The 17,191-nt window shown below is 32.6% G+C and overlaps 1 long non-coding RNA gene across 1 annotated transcript; it reads right to left on the reverse strand.

The window, feature by feature from the left end:
- Positions 1-420: 420 nt before the first annotated feature.
- LOC127736111 (uncharacterized) lies at positions 421-8,649 on the reverse strand. The gene is made up of 3 exons (XR_007998807.1): positions 8,511-8,649; positions 5,786-5,853; positions 421-752 (listed from the first exon to the last, which is right to left on the reverse strand). It is a non-coding gene; the product is annotated as an uncharacterized LOC127736111 (long non-coding RNA).
- Positions 8,650-17,191: the final 8,542 nt, after the last annotated feature.

Here is a 17,191-nt window from a genome sequence, read left to right on the forward strand (position 1 = left end):
TCTGTGTCACAGACGACGACGGATAGTCGTAACCACAATCCCGTCGCATTACCATCGAATGTGACTTTCCAAATTAGATTCATCACCGGGTTTGTACTTACAAGAGCAACACGACGGATGCAACAAATAAAAATATGTTTACCCTTCCAGAGCTCCTGAGTTCTCCCCGGCTTTTGGTCGGGTTTGAGTTGCTCAGTCTTCAGTTTTTTTATGTTGTGTCTTGTGTATTGTTCTTTGTCTATTCGTCTTATTCGTTTTGTGACATGACATTGCCAGTTTGTTTCGATTTATGAGTTTGAATATTCCTTCGGTTTTTAATATACTCAAACAAGAAGATGTTTTGCTTATAATTATATACAGTGAAACATTTCTACATGAATTGGACCTACATACAGCTAGTCTTAATTGAATAACTTTAAACACTTTAAAAACTTTAATTTACAAATGATTTCATTAATGAAGTATGCACAACAAGAAGCAAAAATAGGAAAACAAAGACGCATATTTCGCTTTTGGCTCTGTCGTTGATACAAATGAGCAAAACAACCTGAACACAAGTGTAATTCCAAAGGTAGAACGCTTGACTAAATATGTATAAAGATCTTGACCTAGTTAAGTTTAATAATTACTACTTGCATCATCAATTGAAAACTGACTGAACTAGTCGTTACTGTTAAGTATAGGCAAAGTATTTTGATGGTTGAATCGGTGACTTTTTCCTTCCCTCTTGACATCTGTCCTCAGTCTTTAATCTAAAAGTGATAATTACAACGTTAAACCATACATATACATTAATCATCAAACAATACACGTTTGGATCAAAAGTAAGTTTTTTTGTTTACTTCAATCTAATCTATTTGTATTTAAAGATAAAATATATTTCAATTTAATTCCTTTTTCTGTCTTGTAACGAATTACAATTTATGACTGAAATCAGCAAAGATCAATCAAAACAATATCTGATGCAAACATTTATGAACACTTTTAAATTTGTTAGTAAGTAGTCCGTTTCTATGTATGTTGGCGTTTGTTGTTGTTACAGTTCAGTGTTTTTGTTGTTCCGTTGTTTTCCTCTTATTTTTGATGTGTTTCCCTCGGTTTAAGTTTGTAACTCTTTTTTTTTTCGCCTTATCGATTAATGACTATTGAACAGCGGTATACTACTGATTCCTGTATTTAGATATTTGGATGAGATATTGGCTCTAAACATGTAAACTAAAAATATGTGTCCTGTTGAACTTACTTTAAATAAAACTTAAACTAACAATGAACACTGTCGTTTCCTTGATCTTGATATCAATATCTTTAACGGAAAGCTTAATACTAAAATTTACGACCAAAGAGACGATTTTTCATTTTTTACTGTTAATTATCCATTTCTAGAAGGTGAAATTCCCTTGACATCATCTCATGGTGTTAGCGTATCTCAACTTGTTCGATTCGATCGTGTATGGGTGGATTTTCATAGATAAATAAAATCGTATAATATAAGCAAAATGAGGATGTTTAATTTGATGTATGACTTTTTTGTGCTTCTTCGTTACATTTGTTTGTTTTTATAGTGATTAAGATGATAACACAATGTTGACTGCTGTCTTCCTGTTTTTGACATTTTTACCTATTATATATAATATAAATAAGAAGATGTGGTATGAGTACCGATGAGACAACTCTCAATCCAATGTATAAAAAGTAAACAATGATAGGCCAAAGTACGGCATTCATCACGGAGTCTTGGCTCACACCGAACAGCAATAAAGGGCCCCAAAATGACTGGTGTAAAACAATTGAAACAGGAAAACCGACAGTCTAATCTATATAAAAATCTAGAAACGAGAAACACTTATGAACCACACCAACAAATGATAACCACTAAACAACAGGCTCCTGACTTAGGACTAAGAACAGGTGCATACAAATGTAGCTAGTTTCAACGTTTTAACAGGTCCAACTTCCACCTTTTATACCTATTATGTCTATTTATTTTGTTCACAAATTGTCTTCAATATAATAGAATTTGATGCGACTGTCATACAAGTGAGACGTTTAGTTAGCTATATAACCAGGTTTAATCCACCATTTTCTGCATAAGGAAATGCATGTACCAAGTCAGGAATATGACAGTTGTTTCCATTCGTTTGATGTGTTTGAGTTTTTGATTTTGCCATTTTATAAGGGACCTTCCGATTTGAATTTTCTTTGGAGTTCGGTATTTCTGTTATTTTACTTTTTTGTATCTTCGACGCTTTCTACGTATTTATCTCAATTCTTTTTTACAGTGACTTTGATTTGAATTTAAAATCAGATCAGAATCATCATGTGTCATTTAATTGTTACATATATATACTGAATAAACAGTTATAAATTTCTATAATGTTGAAATAGAACAAGAATGCAATTTAAATGACACATCCCGTTGTGTGGCTGACAATTGTCGGCTGTTATAAAGTAAGATTATGAAAATAAGTTCTTACGAGCCAACAATGTTATAAGTGCTACTGTAATTCAGTTATAAGAAAAGTTTAGTTGTCGACAAAATATTATTTTTTTTTATTTTAGAATTTTAAACAACACGAATATTTTGGGTTTTTTTCATTGTCTTTACAAAAAGCTTAAGGTTGTTTGTTTTGTTTGAATTATTTTTTATTTCTTTTTTAATATCAAGATTTTTTAGGTAACTATATGATACAGTATGCGTTTGGCATATTGGAGGTAGTCATTTCGTGAATAGTTATCTCATTGGCAATGATATTACATCGTTTTTTTTTTTTTTTTATATTAAACAGGAATGTAATGATATTTATCACCGATTTCCGTGTATCCGTAGAATAATTAATGATGTTAATAAATTACCTTCAAGTATGCATGCCTTGGTAAACCGTATATAATGCGATTTGCAAGTATTGGCTTCGACAATTTGATTAAAATTATAATGATCAATATTTTTATGTAATCTATACATGTTCTTGTTCTCTAAAGACTGGCGATAACCCAAAATCTAAACAGATGTACTTAGTACAAAAATAGTTGTTAATTCAAAACTTTCATTCCGAAATTAGCCATTGTCTTTTTTTCCTTTCTTAAAAAATTGAAAACAACACGTTTAATAATTTCATGCGTCCGAAGCGCTTTTCTGGATTTACCTTCATCAGGAACGCTCAAAGCCAATCATTTGAAATCCGAGGGATGTATAAGTACCGAAACAGTTGAAGAGCTATATGACAAAAATACCTAAAACAAATAGCCAAATCCATCTAAGGTCAACTTTGCCTGAGGTAAAAGTCACATAAATTCATCAAAGATATATGGAATTAAGAAACCAACGAATTTTATACTTGCATTTCTATAGTTGAAAAAAAAAATTGTATATCCGAATTTTCACGAGTTAAAGTTCAACACAAATCGATTTCATACAAATTCTTAAAAACTGGTAGAAATATTAATGGAAATACGAACATAGAATTGAAACTTTCTGATGAAATTTTCATATAAGATAAAAACGACAAAAATATCAAACCTAAAGAGTTGAATATCAAACATATTCGAGACATAATTAATAAAGATAAAGTACCTTAATGTCAAAATAAATAGCAAGAAAGTTTTGGGCACGATTTAAATCTGGAAAAAAAACTTACATTTGAAATAGAATAAAACAATTCCAATGGAAATGCATTCCCAATATTATATACATAGAAAGTAGTATTCAAAAGATGAGATTATCAAACGGAAAATGTCATCTTTACCTAATGGTATGCAATACTGCAAATTTGTAACATTTTTTTTTATTTCAGTACAACCACAATAATCATCAATAAAATCAAAGATATTTTCATATTATGAAATGTTCAATTAAATTGTGACAATCTAGACCGTTGTTTGCGATTGGGACATAACTGTGGTCAATCAAACCAAAATTACCCCGTAAATATCATTTTTTTTATTTTCACGAAATTGTCCTTGCTTAAAATAAGGAACAAAAAGTAGGATGGGATAAACAGATATTTTGATTCTTAGGAAATCAAACATGATAAACAAACTAAAATCTTTACCCAGCTATATGTCTAACAATTCAATAGACAAAGAAAATTAAACTCATCAATTAATTATTTGTGATAATAACAGGAACATTTTCGAATAATTAAGTATCTAATTAAAAAAGAATTGCTTGGAAATCTTCTATTATTATAGATATTGTACAATATGGTAATCGCTTTGCTGCATCTGTATTGGAAAATGCTGTTCATAAGTATTTTGACTACATACAGCACATGTGAGTACAACGAATCTGTTTATAAGAATCAATTTGAAAAATGTTTATGAAAGAAGACAAAATCAGATAATTATTTGCTTCAATCTTTGAACACTTTATTACACTTTGAGATTGACAAAATCTTTTGTGGGTTCATTTTAATTTTGTTTTAAACTATTCTAAACTATGAAACATTGCATGCTTTTCTTTTATGCATCTTTATCGTCAAACATTCCAGATAATGTTAGTCTAAATTGGTCGTAAATTTACGGATGATGAAGATGAATTAAAATACTTGAATGTGCTAATTACCGTGCCAAAACATATAATTGAAGTACAAAATGGGCTCAAACTCATTAGTTTTAAATGTTCCTTTATTTCTTTTTTATATCTTTTTTATGCCTTCATCAGGTTCGATCGCTCTTCTTAAATGTATAATATCTGACGAAACTAGTCTCATAAACTTTGACTTAATGATAAGAAAAGCCACACAAATAAAAAAAATTCCACGCTTATTATAGGGGAGACTTTAATCTCCCTGGTTGGGATTGGAACAACAGATCACTAAAACCAAACACTAATTACCCACACCTTCATTACTTCTTTGGCAACTCACTTGACGACACATGTCTCACCCAAATTGTTGATGTCCCTACACGTAAAGACAATATTCTTGATCTGATAATTACAAACTTACCAACCAAGCGTGTTGAAGTTATTCCCGGCCTATCTGATCATGATATTGTGTTTGCCGAATTAGCAATAGCTTCATCAAAACTTAAACAAAAGCCTAGAATAATTCCATTATATAAAAAAGCAAATTGGAGCACAATTATAAAGAAATAAACACTTCATATAAACATCTCTTTGAAAACCAGCAACATCTTTGTGTAAATGAAATGTGGAACTGTTTTAAAGCAACAATAATAAAAGTAGTGAAAGATCACATCCCACATAAAACAGCAAAAACAAAGGACGGTCACCCATGGATCACAATGGAAACAAAACGGCTCATTAGAAAAAGAGATAGACTTTATAAAAAATCAAAAAAATCCGGGAATGCATCTCTTACTAAAAAATACAAAGAGGTTAAACACCAGGTACAGAAATGTATACGAAAATCATACTGGGAATACATTGAAAGCATCATACTACCACCACAAGATGGAACAAATTTTGGCACTATGAAAAAATTTTGGACCTATATTAAACATTAAAAAAAACTGATTATAGTGGTATTACTGAAATTAAACAAGATGGCAAACTCTTAACTGATCCACTACAAAAAGCTGGGGCACTTATCGCACAATTCCAGTCTGTATTCACACCAGCATCAAATATCTCCCATAAAGAATTTGTCAAACAGTGTAACATGCCACAGAATACTCTTTTTCCACCAGTAACAAAATTAATCATAAAAACAGAATGTATACAAAAACTTTTACATAACTTAAATCCTAACAAAGCAGCAGGACCAGACGAAATTAAACCAAGATTTTTAAAAGAACTTTCACATGAAATTGCACCAATACTTACCATTATCTTTGAGAAGTCAGTTAAAACAGGTGTTGTTCCAGATGACTGGAAAACTGCCCATGTCTCTCCTGTATACAAAAAAGGCCAAAAATATAACCCTGAAAACTACCGCCCTATATCTCTCACATGTATTTGTTGCAAACTTTTAGAACACATAGTAGTTAAACACATCATGATACATGCAGATAATCACAACATTTTATATCCCCTACAGCACGGATTTCGCAGAGGTCGATCATGCGAAACACAACTACTTGAATTTATAGATGATGTCTCACTTAACATGGAAAACGGTAAACAAACAGATATTTTGGTCATGGATTTTTTAAAGCATTCGATAAAGTTTCACATTCTCTTCTAACTAATAAGCTTCACCATTACGGGATACAGGGGGAATTAAATTACTGGATACAAAATTTTCTAAGCAATCGTAAACAGGCAGTAGTTCTAGAGGGGGAAAAATCTGAGTATGTTGCAGTTGAGTCAGGGGTTCCACAGGGGTCAGTTCTTGGACCAAGTCTCTTCCTGTATTATATTAACGACATTCCAACTGGTCTTACATCTACAGTACGTTTATTTGCAGACGACAAAATAGTGTATTTGGCAATAAAATCAAATTCCGAAGCATCCACATTACAAAAAGATCTTGACAAACTGGCATCGTGGGAAACTATGTGGAAAATGGCATTCCACCCAGATAAGTGTAATGTAATTTCAGTCACCAGAAATAAAAAACCAATCACATTTAACTACACATTACACAATCACTCATTAGAACATGTAACAACAGCAAAATATCTGGGGGTTACCATCAGTTCCAACCTTAAATGGGATGTGCACATAAACAACATATGCAAGAAAGCTAATAGCACCCTAGGCTTTCTAAGGAGGAACCTGAACATAAGCTCAACATCAATTAAAGAGCAAGCATATAGGTCCCTAGTAAGACCATCACTAGAGTATGCTTGCTCTGTTTGGGATCCATACTTACAACAAGACTTAGATAGCATTGAAAAAGTTCAAAGGAGGGCTGCGCGTCTTGTTACCAACAAATACAGAAACACCTCAAGCGTTGGTAACATGTTACAACATCTTGAATGGCGCAGCCTCTCTGACAGAAGAAAAGACTCAAGATTGGTAATGCTTTATAAAATTGAACACGAAAAGGTTGCAATACCTAAAAATAATAAATGAATCCCACAAAAAAGACAAACAAGACATTCAAATTCGAACAGCTTCCAAATTCCATCCTGTAGTACAGAAAAGAATCCTATTTTCCAAGAACTATTACCGACTGGAACAAACTACTGGAGAACATTGTAAATTGCACTTCAGTAGACTCTTTCAAATCTTCATTTTCAAAGCATCAATATTAACTCAACTATTACATCATACTTAATTATACAAAGCATTTTTATATTTTTTTCGTATTTTTTAAAGATTGTATATATATCAATCTATGTCTTGTTGTAAGTTTCCTCCTGTGAAATAATCTTCAATTTGTTGAAGGCGGTCATTATATGGTAGAATAGAATAGAATTGAATCTCTAATGTTAAAACTGTACTGTTGTTTGCGTTAAAGGGTCCACTAATGTAATTGTCAAAATATTACCCTTTGAAATAATTAAATTCAATAAAAAATACACAACTTATACATGGGCCCTAGACTAAATAATAATTTACTCTCATCAAAGCATAACTTGAAATGTGAAGGATGGGAATCATTCAAGAAATGGAGCCAGAGGCTCAAGAAGATGTAACATAAAACACTTATTTCCCGTGGCGCAACGAGGCAATTCAATTAAAAGAGGTCATAATTCTGACTATAATCCTGGCTATAACGTTGCTATACCTTGCCATAAATACTGCTGCGGATACCTGTGCCCGCCATAATTTAAAATTTGTTCTTAGGACATGGGATGGATAGATAATACCCTCTAAACTGATTGAAAATAGTTTCATCTTCCCGAGCATTAGGCTCAAAAACGAAAATGACTCTCATTCTTCACATTCCATGTTATTCTTGGATAAGAGTCCATTCTACTTATTACGCTCTACGGCTCTTCAAAAATGTAATATATAGCATAGTCAAAGTATTATCACAAAGACAGTTTGTTGAACAACTAGGAAAATCAAATCTGAATTTGTTTAATCTATCTAGCATATATATAAGACGTCAAAGATAGTTGTCATTCTAAATAATCATTCTGTCTCAATCAATAATCTAATCTGAATAAAAGGTAATATACCAATATTGGCTATTCGGAAGGAGTCTGAACGACAAACTGTATTTTACTATTTAAAAGAATAATAACTTATTCTGTATATTTGAGACCAATTATATTAATACTTTATGAATTTCCAAAAACTATAAACGTTACCATTTGCCCGATTCTTTATTACAAACCGTTATAGAGTGTGGTAATATTTTGTAAGGAAATTCGATGTTTGCTTTAGCACGGTTCATTTCGACGCACTTTATGACAATACCACTATACCAATCAGAATGATTGGCAGTGTCTATAGAAATGATTTATGTAGTTTTAAAGCCCAAGCTTTCTGTTGCCTTTAATACGCAAATATTCGTTATTACAAAAGAAAAGAACTTAAATTATCTGTCATTGTCTCCCTACCTAGTTTACCCTGAATGCTTATTATGACGTGGAACGGTCATTGTATTTGAATCTTAAGCAATTTGATTGGATGAGGTTTTTTTTTAGTTTACCTTTAAACTGCTAAATTTTTCTTCTTGTGTAAATATTGCTTTTAAAATCAGTAAGGCGTCTTTGTTGTTGTCGCAACGGCATTTCCCACAATGCATCAAACAGTATTCGTCAGTCTCAACACTATCCCTCATTGGGATATTTTTGTCAATTAAGGTAAAGTAAGATTGTTACTCAATAAAATCATTTAAGATATAAATAAAGACCAAAACATTTTTTTTTTCAACAACGCACCATACCGTACCTGTATTAAAATATTAACAAACTATATAAACAACGCACTACAAAGTATAGCAAAAACGGAAATAATAGTAATGCAATCAATTAATGTAACGAAATAGATAAGATTTTGGGTGAGATGAGGATTAGTGTAGGCTTTGTCTTTTGTCTATCCTTTTGTTTAAATGAACGATCGATGTTTCAACTTGAACAATAAAACACTTTGAATAGAATACAGCATGAAATTACATTATAATAAAACAAGCCGTGACAACTCTAGCGCACGCAAAACAGAGGAAAAAGCACTAAGATAATCAATAAGAACAATTGAATTTAAAAATTGCATAATGAAACTTAGATTTTGAATTGCAAGCTAAGTAGGACACAAAACCCCTTGAGAATGTATCGAATTATTTACAACCAGGCCGCGCGGTCATAAAACTTTCTATCTCGATTTTCCTACTCAGACTCAGAAATCAACCAATCAAAATCCTGGATTTGGTGTTTCGAGCACAAGTTTTGTACTCCCGGCCGAGTATTGAGTAAAGTTTTATGACCGAGAGCCCAGAACAACAGTCAGGCATAATCACTCCAATACAGAACAATGTCTCTCAAATGTGTGCAACCATATTAAGTTCTGAAAGGTGATCTGGTAGACTATATGTATTCCAAAGAGAAGAAGCAACAAAACAAAAAGATTTCTTACAACTGAAACTGACATCTATTGCAAGCCGTTCTCGTCAAAACTATGTTTAAACCCTTTTTTCGAAAAAAATTGCACACTGAGAAATAAAAAAAAAACACACTGAGATTTAAAAACCTAATTAACACTGAGAAACCGAAATTACACACTGTGATTTAAAATTACACTCTGAGATTTAAAAAAATGAAAAACACACACTGAGAAATTAAAATTACACACCGAGATTTTAAATAGACACACTGAGATGAAATAAATTGAAAAACACACACTGAGAATTGTTAATTACACACTGAGATTTCAAAAATACACACTGAGATTATTATGCACATTACTAATGAATATTCATGAGATGAATAATTCAACAGATTAATTTCGTGGACTCCCGAACTCCGATTGTTCCGATGTTATCTTATAATTTTAACTAGATAAAGTTTTTCACCATTTAAGGAATGACTGTAGTATTTTTTCTGTCTATGAAGAAATAACATCAAAAATGTGGTGCACACTGAATAACCCGCGTAGCGGGTTATTTTAAAGTGTGCACCACATTTTTTATGTTATTTCGAATAGACAGAAAAAATAGTACAGTCATTTCTTATAATTTGATTCTAAATTCCATTTTAAACCGTAGTAAACCATGAAAAAACGTTGATGACGTCACGGTCACATGACAAAATTATGTCTATGAGCTGATAAACAAAACAACGTCAGCCAATCAGAAGACGCGTTACATCCAAAATTAAATTATTTGATTATATTTTGTAATGAGAGTAAGTGGGTATCATGTTCTATCGGTCTGTAATAAGTCAGTTTTTCTTTACATTGTATTTCTAATGGTTTTTTTATAGAACATTTGGCGCAAAATTGAAAAGACTAACGAGTTCTGTTACCTAGCTGATTTAAGCTTGTGGTAGATTCAGATTTAGTATGCTAATTAAATATCGGTGCTCATAAAAAGTGGGTAATTTTGAATTCTCAGTGTGTAATTTCAAATTCTCAGTGTGCGTTTTTCAGTTTATTTCATCTCAGTGTGTCTTTTTGAATATTAGTGTGTAATTTTCAATTCTCAGTGTTTGATTTTAAATTTTCAGTGTGTGTTTTTCATTTTTTTTGTAATCTCAGTGTGTCTTTATGAAATCTCAGTGTGTGATTTTTAATTCTCAGTGTGTGTTTTTAGGGTTTTTTTTATTCTCAGTGTGTTAATTTTTAAAAATGGTTAAAAAATGTTGGATTTATTATTGACAACATATTATTATTTGTTACGATTGTAGGACGCTTTTTTTTCAACAGACAATCCCTATTCCTATCATAAAGGCACTAAGTATGCCACTGATTGGCGACTTGTTCCTTTTCCATGAGGCAGACTCATACCCGATCACCCTATAAAAATTAAAAGAAGCTGGCGTTATCCTTCACTTCCCGCTATATAGATGATGTTCTATCACTGAATATTTTTGACTACATGTATCACAATGAACTGGAAATAAAGGATTTTACAAACACAGTAAAGTCTGCCTCATATATTTACTCACATCTGTACATACACTTTTCGACAAAAGAGATGATTGAAATTTTCCTATTGTGAATTTTCCTCCTCTGTGTAGCAACATTCCCAGCAGTACCGGCATACACTATGGAGTATACATGTATACCTCTTATTTGATACGATATGCGAGGGATTGAGTTTCCTATCAATATTTTTTTTCTTGATAAAAGGTCACTGCTTACAAGGAAGCTATTGGATGAAGGGTTCTTTGTGGTAAAGTTTAGGTCATCCCTTCGAAAATCAAGTTTACGGACGTCATCATAACTTAAATGATCGTTATGTCCGTTATGTCCGTTGTATTTGTGATAATATAAGATACATGTAAAGTGTTTTTACAAATTTTGATATCTATATTACTGTTGAAAATGGTAAATACAAAAATTTCCCCGTGCAATGCCAGAAAATGACTGACCTGTTCCAGATTGGAGACCGTTGGTTTTCCTGTTTGAATTGTTTCACACTAGTCATTTTGGGCCCTTTATTGCTGTTCGGTGTGAGCCAAGGCTCCGTGGTAAATGTCATACTTTGACCTATAATTTTTAACTTTTTATACATAGTGACTTGGATGGAGAGTTAACTCATTGGCACTCATACCACATCTTCTTATTTATATTAAGTTATAAAAAGGTACATTCTTTGAAATATGAGACTCTAATTCAAACATGAACATGAATTACGATCTGAGAAATGTACCTATCTGGTTAAAATTCAGACGTATATTAACTCGCGTGCTCGAACATATAAGTTATATAACGAAATCAGACGTCTATATCTTAATTAGATTGGTCCATATATAAGAAAGAGCCAATTAAAGGAACATTGCCATCAGATAGAAAAATATTAACAATAAGAAAAGAAAAACCTTCTTCCTTTACAGAGAATATGTTGTCTAAATATCTGCGGGTATAACTCTTTACTACGAATAGACAACAAAAACACAGGTGCAAGCAAACAAATGTTAAATAAAACTTGATAAAAGAATGCTATTGAAAAACTCAAAGTACTTAATTATAATCTGCTTCAATATAAAGCATGACTTCCTTATTATTGGCGACTGAACTTCGGAGTAGATTGTGCAGAAAGAACTTGAATTGCCTTGTGCAATGCTAAACGTACATTTTAAATTGAATTTCATTAAAGAAAAATAAAAAAAGAAGTATTTCAGCCTTACTTCAATGAATCTAAATATTTTAGTAGCGAATTCAAATTGATGGTAATGAAAAACAATATTAAAACAATAGACGTTGTGCGAGAACAACGATAATAATCATATATTAATCTTTGTGAACAATTCTACAAAGGAAAAAAGTGGGGAACTATAGATTGCGGGGAAACTGAAATCCCCAAACAAATTCCATAATAGCAGGAACACAACGTATATACATATGGGCAATCTGTCTGTGAAGTTTCAAGGATCTTGGTTGAAAACAAATAGAGTAAAGTACTCATAATAGGAACCATTGTTTTTGGTAAATTTTCCTGGAAAATGACTAAGTTCCCAAAGTCTTGAATAATAAGGAAAATTCTTAAAACATTTTCATATTGACAGGAAATTCAACCAACAGTCTCGTGTATCCTTTTGCGTAGCAGATTAAAAAAAGTGGATGTGGAAGCCCTCCATAAGGGGATAATTTTGTATGATGAATAATGCTCACCGTACGATGTGGATGCTCAAGTATACAAGCTGTACTACTGATATCTTCCAAATAAAATTGGACAGGACTTCACGCTTTCACCATAGTTACTAGCATGTAACTTAGAAAAACGTAACTGATTGAAATGCTTAACGTCCAGCAGCAACTTTTTCATATTCATGACAATCACAATTACTGATAAAAACAAGAAACTTTTTTGCACTAGACCGATACGCTGAACTTGATGTATTAATTGTATTAGGTCAGAGAGAAACAGCTGACTTGAATATATTTAATTGAAAAACAAAGGATATGGGGTATCCATCCATGACAAAATATCAGTACATGCACAGCAACAACAAAAAAACACACACAAAAAGCAAAGTCACAGCGCTTTTATTGCTGTTCTTCATCTCAAAGTCACAGTGAGGCTTTCAACACGGAGCAAACATACTAACTCTATCTGGTAACACATTATTCTGACTCCAAGCTTACCAGACTTACCAGACTCCTGAGTGTCGCATCCTTTACAGAGAAGCATCAAATACTAGAAGATCATCCTCTTTATTCAAAATATGAATAAAGGGAGATGTAGGTATATGTCAGTGATATAAGGTCGATGATACATCATCCCAGGGACAAAAATAACCAATACAATCTTTAACTACAGACAAGTGTCCATACTTTATGTCAAACTTTAAAGCGTTCCGAGGTGAAAAAAATTATGAATAAATTTAACAGAACCAATCAAAGACCTGTTATTGATATCTAAACTCTCCACATAACGATTAACATGTTTATCTGACATCTGACAATGCATTTGAATAAAGACAATGTTTCTACTTGGGACAGGCGCGTGCAAATGTGGCGAAGTTAAACTGTTTATTTAATCAGATCTCAAACGTCCAACTTTTTAATCTCGATCAGTAGATTGACAAAATATCAATTAAATGTTTATCAAATCAACTGAGAAATGTACACTCAATCAAGGAAAGGAAAGTAACAATAGGAAAGAAATAGGCATCCAGTTTATTATAAAAACAAATGTGGATAATTTGAAATTCTAAAGGACATTAGCCGCTATAAATGTTTTATTTCGTAATTATGAGTTAAAGTGGATAAATACCATTTGTATATTTGAAAATACATAAATAATTGTTTACAGAGAATAAATAACCTATCTATATATCTGCCTAAATTGCTAACAATATCTATCAAGTGGTGTTTTGATGTGTCTTTGTTATAGGGACATTACCTACGATTGAGACAAAAAATTAAAATACGATTATTCTTGTTTCAAGTATTGATAGAAGCGGAATTTTGAAATAATGTTTCGTTATAAGAAGTCAGTTTGACACAAATTTGTCAAAATAAGCCCAAAAACATCGCTATGACTTTGTTCAAGTTGTTCAAGTTTATACAAGATATTTAAAATGGTTTTATGATGAGGAATTGTGTATGCACACATAAAGACGATGTTCTAAAATATTGAATGTGAAATCATTTAATAAGTATGTGACATTATTATTTGTAAACAAACGAACAGTTACACGTGTCGGACCATTCCATACCATTCCAAATTTTGGATTTTTTTTTATTACAGATTTTGCAAAAAGTACTGGATTTGCACCCTTTTGTCTAACCAAATTTTTGTATCAAAACTAAAAACATCTGGAAATCTAGCCTCTTCCATGGGTTTGAGAATAAAAAAATTGTCTGGGGGTCAACTATTTCTGGAATAGCCTATTGACCCTAATACGTCTATGCAACTTTGTCAATACAACATCACCATCATCCATATATTGCTATTAGTCTGCATGAAGCAACACTTCGAAAAATATGATCTCAACAACCCTGATAAATATATATTGAAAAAAACATGTAGTGAAGATATTTTGGTTAAAATACATATATATGGTTGCATATAAATTTTGTATTGCCTTTTCGCTTCGTATTATGTATAAACTATAGCTGAAGCCCGCCTCCGGCTGTGGGATTTTCTCGCTGTGTTGAAAACTCATTGGTGTCCTTGGGCTGTATTCTGCTCTTTGGTTGGGTTGTTGTCTCTTTGACACATTCAACATTTCCGTTCTCAATTTTACATGACATGTATTTTTGAAGTGCATATTGAGTGCTCCCAAGTAAGTAGTATTGTGTATGTAACACTCAGAAACATGTCCACCCCCCCTAAAAAAAAATTAAATTAAAAAAAATTAAAAAAAACAAAACGTGTCCATATGTCTTAGACGTCAATAAACAGCAGCGCCTTGCTTTTTTGTGAATTCCCAAACGTTCCATTTGTCGAAGCCAAAACGTCCCCCTTTTATGAAAGTTTAGTCATGTCATTGAATGGTGATTTGAAAATAAATGATCACATGTTGTTTAAATATAAATCCAATCGATATTATTACAGGAACCTTCCTTTTGTTTTATTATAAAAATGGAACAGTAATTCTCTAAAAGCCAAGAAACCACTCTTGCAGGAAGCCGTCCTTACAATACCCAGGCCTGATACATTATTAGGATATTAGGCAGTATATTAGTACAAAATAATTTACTTTGTAAACAATGAATTTTACTGTTCAAAACTTAACTAATTGCAATCTTTATGCTTGCTCTAAATATATATAAAAAAGAAGGTGTGGTATGATTGCCAATGAGACAACTCTCCACAAGAGACCAAATGACACAGAAATTAACAACTATAGGGCACCGTACAGCCTTCAACAATGAGCAAAGCCCATACCACAGAGTCAGCTATAAAAGGCCCCGAATTGACAAATGTAAAACAATTCAAACGAGAAAATTAACTGCCTAATTTATGTACAAAATAATAAACGAAAAACAAATATGTAACACAGTAACAAACGACAACCACTGAATTACAGGCTCCTGACTAGGGACAGAGACACACAGAATGTGGCGGGGTTAAACATGTAAGCGGGGGCCCAATCCTACCCCTTATCCCGGGACAGTAGTGCAACAGAACAATACAAGAACTGTACAAAACGATAAACAAACAACACATATGATCAACAGCAACAAACAACAACCACTCAAATACAGGCTTTTGACTTGGGACAGGCACATATAGAATGTGGCGGGATTAAACATGTTAGCGGGCCAACCCTCCTCTAACCTGGGAAAGTGGTGTAACAGTACAACATAAGAATAAAAAGGCTTTACTCATCAGATAGATACAAATAGAAATACATCTAACAAAAACACAGAGTGGACGTGGGAGGTTACTTGTAACATAGACAGATTATTTTATCAACCGAGGCACAGGTGAGGTGTGACTCGCTTTATTTTACCAATTTGTTCAGTGTATAACAAAATCAGTTTCATGCCATGGACATTGACAGGGAAAAATGCACACATAGAATTTTTATCCGGAGACTTCATAACAATTCCAATCAGCCAGGACCTTAAAACAAGGAATTATTTGAATCTTTATAAATTATGAATTCGGTAAAATTGATAAGAAATTTATGATGAAAACTAACCTAACTAAAGTGCCATGCACTCATGTCATGGTTCGTTTTACTTCCCACTGATATATCAGTACGAACTAACTACTCCCCCTCCCTTTTCCATTCCTAAAGTGGGTTCATTTTCATCATTCATTTCGTATCTTTTCCATTCTGGTATTGATCAACTTTCTAAAATACCTATTCGCTATAATTTATAACAAATACATTGGAAAAGTATCTTATTTCGGTGCATTACATTTGCGCACATTACCATAACATTTGCGCGCAAGTTTTCAATACGTTTGCGCGCATGTTTTTACAGGTAAACTCATGTAAATACATGTAGATTATATGTATTTGACTGTGACTTTGCATTGGCGGATCCAGAAATTTTCATAAGTGGAAAAGGGGGGGGGGGGGCACTGACTGCCTAAGAGGGGGCCCGCTCCGGTCATGCTTCAGTGATTCCCTATATAATCAACCAAATTTTTTCCCAGAAAAGGGGGGCCCGGACCCCCATAGCCCCCCTCTAAATCCAATCCGCCTCTGCTTTGGAGCAGGATAAGTCTGTTATTTTATGCACAAGCACTAGTCCTGGAAATAAGATATAGATAGAAATGTGAAAACATAGCAAATCTAATGATTAAAAGTACTGATTATATAAAATTACATATCGTAACTAACGTACTAAATATTGGAAGACTTTAAGAAAACACATTTGAATAAAATTGTTCATTGCAGTGAGCATGGAATGATTCCGGAACGTTCTAGCACGCCTGGATGTCTAAAGACTTGGAGGGAAATGGAATCTGGTGAAATACCTTCGCAATTGTATATGCATCTCCATAAAATATCCCTGACTTATGTGTTCTGTGGATACGGAGAGTAAATCCGTCGTACGCTAATGACGTGTTCCCCTGATTTGTTTCTATGTATGTCTTGAGCTATGATCAGTTTTTTTAATCTTTTTAGAATTCATTATGTATAAATATATAATTTAAATTTACAAATATGTTCAAATTTCAAAATAACTAAAGTCATATTTATTATGAATCATCTTTATTTTTACCACTGTTACCTGTAAAATAAATGCGCGCAAATGAAATCA

The sequence above is a fragment of the Mytilus californianus genome, unplaced genomic scaffold (assembly GCF_021869535.1).
Source record: "Mytilus californianus isolate M0D057914Y unplaced genomic scaffold, xbMytCali1.0.p SCAF_3, whole genome shotgun sequence".
Lineage (NCBI taxonomy): Eukaryota > Metazoa > Mollusca > Bivalvia > Mytilida > Mytilidae > Mytilus > Mytilus californianus.